At 30.3% G+C, this 5681-nt stretch overlaps 1 pseudogene; it reads right to left on the bottom strand.

Annotated features, from left to right (window-relative positions):
- Positions 1 to 681: 681 nt before the first annotated feature.
- LOC105295363 lies at positions 682 to 1622 on the bottom strand (annotated as a pseudogene).
- Positions 1623 to 5681: the final 4059 nt, after the last annotated feature.

The following is a 5681-nucleotide window of genomic DNA, read 5'->3' as shown; positions in this document are numbered from 1 at the left end:
AAAAATCAGTTATTTGGTTTAAAGTTCAAAAAGCAGTTAGATCCCACATACCAGAATATCTTTGTAAATAAGACTACCACAAATGTTAAAAGCAGAAAAAAAAAATTTAATGCCTCCTAGAGATAAACAAAAAAGTAATCAAAATAATAGTATTCTAGAACCAAAAGTTTTAATAGTATACAGCTACCTAGACAGAAGACAATCACCATTACATATTTGAATAAACTCCAAATACATTAAATTATTTTAGGAATTACAGTATTAAAAATAAATAATTTTAACTGAGTTTTAAAAATCTAAAACCAAGTTTAATTCTGTCTTATAAGGAAAATAAGGAAGTGTGAACTTGGTTTTAGAAATAATTTTATCAAAAAACTTTGAAGGTTTTAAGACTAGTATAACTTTTTCTTGTCTGGAAATTTCTCTCCCTATTACATTATCCCTTCATTTGCCCTCACAATCAAGCTCATCATCAACAACCAGCTACAATCATTAACTCCTAAAACACTGAAGTTTATTTACTTATTTTCAAAGTGCACTGCACCTAAAAAGAATGTTTTAGAGCTTGAAAGTTTTGAGAGATAAATTTAACACAGCAGCAAGTACCATCTATTTGACTCTGGTTTATCTAGCTGATGATCTCCTCACTGAGACTATAAAAATTACCTGTCCCTTTCCCATTTACTTGTTAAGAACTTTTCTAAGTAAGTGTTTTACTGCCTACTTTACATCCTTTTTCTGAAACTGTATATTAAAAGATTAATTCATCATAGTAGTTGTCACCTTGTAAAACGTAGATGTGTTTTTTAGCAGCATCCAAGTCATTTAAATTAAGTATCTCTTTAGACTTGGGCTTCATGTACATGAAGAGAATGGTTCCATAGAATACAATCACCACTGTCAGGTGAGCAGAGCAGGTAGAGAACACTTAGTTTCTCCCCTCAGAAGAATGAATTTTGAGGATGCTGACCATGATTGATGTGTAAGAGATAATGATTAATTACAGTGGTGTTAATGTTGTAGCCACAAGCATGATGAACTCATTGCCTCAGATATCAGCACAAGCCAATTTCATGATGGCCGGAATTTCACAGGAAAAATGACTGATGACATTATTCCTACAGAAAGGTAATTGTATTACAAACATGGTTTGTATTGCAGAGTTGACAACTCCTATGGTCCAGGACCCAGCTGCCATGAGCACATACGAATCCTTGCTCATGATGACAGGATATCTCAGAGGGTTGCAGATAGCCACATACCGGTCAAAGGCCATCATACTTAGGAGCACATACTCTTTTGTCCCCATAGCCAAGCCAAGGAACATCTGTACTGCACATTTAGAGAAGGAGACGGTATTTCTTTCTGAGAGGAAGCTCACCAGTGTGGAGGGAATGGAGGTGGAGGTGTAGCAGATGTCCAAGAAGGAGAGGTTCCCCAGGAAGAAGTACACAGGAGTGTGAAGGTGGGAGTCCAAGATGCTGATTAAAATGAGGGTGCCATTGCCCAGAAGAATGACCACATACATTATTAAGATTAGCACAAAAAAAGAGTAGCTCAAGCCTTGGGTAACCAGAAAGCCCCTTTAAAAAGAATTCCACCAGAATGGTTTGGTTTGCCCATTCCAATTCACTGTTTCTCATTTATCTGTAAGATATTAGAATTTGTTAAGACAAAATATGTATCTTACTGTGATTACTTTGAAATGTGTACCAGTGCACAAGTATCACACTCCCAGAGAAAAAATGAATAAAAAGGAAAAAACTAAAGAAAAAAGAGAAGAAACCAAGAAAAGTGCACTGCAGAGAGAAAAGATATTAATGGAGAGAGGAAAGTCACATGTCTCAAGCTGCACACAATATGCCATGTAATTCATTTAATCTTATCACAGTTCTAGGAGAAAGGTATTAATATCTATATTTTTATAGACAAATAAAGCAAAATATTAAGTAAAGTTGACTAAAGGTAAATACATAGCAGAATTAAGACTCAAACCTGTCTTCCTTGTTGAAGCCTGAGCTTTGTGTCATATTTGTCATCACACATGTAAACTAGGGTATAATAAAAATGAGCATTGTATTATGTATGTGTAACTGTACAATAAACCATTTTTATTGGCTATAAACCACCACACAATAGATCGATGATCCTGTCACTAATTGAAATTATACTGTGTTACATTTAGTATCTGTCTTGCCCAGTAGCATGCAAACTTTATAAGTGTAGGTACTCTTTCTTGTTTACTTTCACAATCCCAGTACCAATAATAGAGTGAACATAGAGATAGATGTTAAAAAATATTTTTAAATAAATAAATAAAATCAAAGACAAAATAGTGACTAACATTTCTTACTATGTCAATCCTCTATTATTGTTTTCTTTGTTTGTTACCTAACGTAGTCTGAATAGCGACCCATTAGGCAATTATTATTATTATCACTATTCTTCATCATCCTCATTCTACAGAGGAAGAAAATAAGGCACAGAAAAGTTAAATAATTTATTTAAGGTCAAGATTATATAGCTAAAAAAAAAAAAAAAAAAGGTAGAACCAGGACTTTAACCTAAGCCATGTGGCTGCAGAGTACAAGCTCTGAATTGTTCAATTTGAAGAGAACTTGGCTTACAGGCTAGAATACCTTGTAATCTGATTGGCAATACTAACATTTCAAAAGAAATAGCAGACTGAAAAACATGATTGATCAGAAAGAAGCAAGATTCCAACATGGTGATTTTAAAGCAGTTGATTTTTGATGCTTTATGTTACGCTAGGAAATTATTCATATCTATGACAATAAATGTGTTGTCATATCATATTTAATCCTTATAATTCTGTATTCTCTTTTCTATGAGAAGTTCTATCTCTTTTTTCATTACTATCATTAACTGATTTTATTTCTTTATAATCTCACAAAAAATTTTCCTGTACTATGTCTACTCCAAAAAAAAAAAAAAGCTTTGATTTATCCTTTCCACTTTTTACTGTCTCATTAACTTAAGTTTTTGTCTTTATAAATTTCTTTAATCTTATTTGGAATTTTCTAATTTCATGAAATAAAAATGAAATTCTTTAATATTTCATCTTTGTCCACCATTTCTAGCTCTAATTAAAGCAATTAAAATACTTTCTGTTTTACTGTAGACAGATTTTGATGTGAAATGCTCTTTTCATTGGTTTCAATAATTTTTTTCCTTTTCATTTCTCTTTGAACCAAGAAAATTTGGTGCTAGGTATATGTTTCTTGCATACCATATGATTAGATATTTTTGTTCCATTTTTGTTATTTATTTCCAATTTTAATTTATTATAATAAGAGTACGTGACCTGTAATTACTAGCTATGGACTTTTTTGAGAGCCAATTACTTGATCCATGTTGTAAATGTTAACAAAACTATGAATTCTCTTTAAGAGGGATATATGGTTTTATATATATACATAATACACATATACATATAATCAAATTTATTTGAATGTATTATTCAAATCTTTGAAATAATTACTTTCTATCATTTATATTGAATCAATTCTATATAATTATTTGTCATCAAGCTCTACTTGTACATCTAGAATTTTTTTAATATGCTTAACCTTTGTGTTGTTTAGTGTATACCTGTTTGTGGCTGATAATCCTCATAAATTGTGAATGTTATCATTAATTGACCTATCTTGATCCTGTTTTGTACTTTAAAGTTAAATTCTACTTTTAGGATATTTATATTACACTTTTTTTCTTTTAGTTTGCTTTGCCTGCTATCTCTTTGTACATCCTATTATTTTCAACTTTTCTTTTTCACTTTTATACTATACTACTTATATCTAGGTTTAGGTTTTAATCTCTTTTTACACTCTCTGTCTTTTCTGAGAGAATTCGGTTCATTAGCTTTAAATGTAATTATTAATATACTTCATTTTTTCTTTCCATAGACTTTATTTTTATTATTTATTTTGCATTACTGTATTCTCTTTTTCCCTTCTTCTTTATTTTTGCTGGTTGATCAAGTTATCATTCACTATGTGTTTTCGTTAACTTGAATACTCTACTCATTTTTTCCATTCCAGATGTGGTTACTTTCTCTTTCTCTACTCTCATAATTCGACTTAGAATTATCCCTCAAACACTAAGTATAGAACTACAAGAATATTTTTATTCCTCCATTTTATCCACACCCACATGTTACTGAGATAATTTAGACATGTTTATAATTTCTTTATAATATGTCTTTTTGAGAGTTCTTCTTCAGCCCTTACATTATACAAACTTGGATAGTCAATCTTTTTTTAATTTATCAATATATGTATCTCTATACATCTACACATTGCTCATTACTGGTTCCTCTTCCTTTCGTTTCTCTTTTATTCTCTTGAGGACTGTATTTTAGTTTATATTTTGGTTTGTTGAGAGTATATTTGCAGAATTTTCCTCAGATGGAAATGTGAGTAATTAATATATTATCGGAATGCTTAAATATCATCAAATATCTTTTTTTATTGTGAGTAAAAGTGTATAACTTTTGACCTATAAATTGTACATCTAAGAACATATTTAGGAAATATATATATAAATTATTTATAATGTACAATGTATCATTATATATTATATACAACAAATACATTTATAACTTATATAAGTATATAAGTCAAAAATGTATACTAGTAATATGCGAACATATGTATATATAAATTGTGACTATTATTGTTAATTTACATCTTTATAATATTCAGTATTTTAAAGTGTATATAAATAAAGGGTGTTAAAGACACTCAATGATCAAAATTCCATGGAATTTCCAAACAGAAATTTCCTAACATCTCTCACTATGACCCATTCTTTATGTAGCTATGCACTGATACTTCATAGGCACAAGGTATGATTCATGTCTAATAACATTGCCTCCTAGAGATAGACACTCCTGTAGAGTCTCAGTGGACACACAAATTGGTACATGCTCTATGGAGGATAATTAGGTATTATTTATCAAAATCACAAATGCATACATATAACTTTTGACTACAGATTTACTTCTTGCTGATTGTCACCACTATGTTTGCACATGTATAAAGTGATTTACATATGAATTTATTCATTAAAGTATTGTTTATATTAGCAGATGCGGAAAAAAATTTAAATTTCCATGAGAAGGGGACATAGAAATAATGGAATACCATTCTGCTGTCAAAAAGAATAAGGGATTATTTTTGTGCATTGATATCAAAAGATATTCAATAAATATTAAGTGGTAAAGGAATATGCAGATGAATTATATGGTAAACTAACATTTGTGTAAAATGATTGCATATGTATACATACATTTTTACATGCACATAGAGTATCTTTAGAAAAATAAACAAGAATAGTTTGTTATCTCCAGGAAAGGAAATGGACAGTTTCCAGGAATAGAAGGCAGGCTGTTTATTGTATACCCGTTAGTACCTTTAAAACTTTTGAACTTTGTGAATATGTTACCTACTCATAAAATAAATAACAATCAAGCTAAAGAGTTCTTGCCTTTGAGATTCATAACCTTTTTCCTTCCACTTTTCTATTGGTACACTATATCAAACCATCCATTGCCATAGGACATGACTACATAGGTTTAAAAATTGTTCTAATTTGTTCAGTATCACACACCACATAGGAACTGCTAAGGACTAACAGGTATTTAAATACAGGCACATTCT

This window comes from Pteropus vampyrus, unplaced genomic scaffold, assembly GCF_000151845.1.
Source record: "Pteropus vampyrus isolate Shadow unplaced genomic scaffold, Pvam_2.0 Scaffold103, whole genome shotgun sequence".
Taxonomy (NCBI): domain Eukaryota; kingdom Metazoa; phylum Chordata; class Mammalia; order Chiroptera; family Pteropodidae; genus Pteropus; species Pteropus vampyrus.
This window is presented reverse-complemented; position numbering and strand designations above follow the sequence as displayed.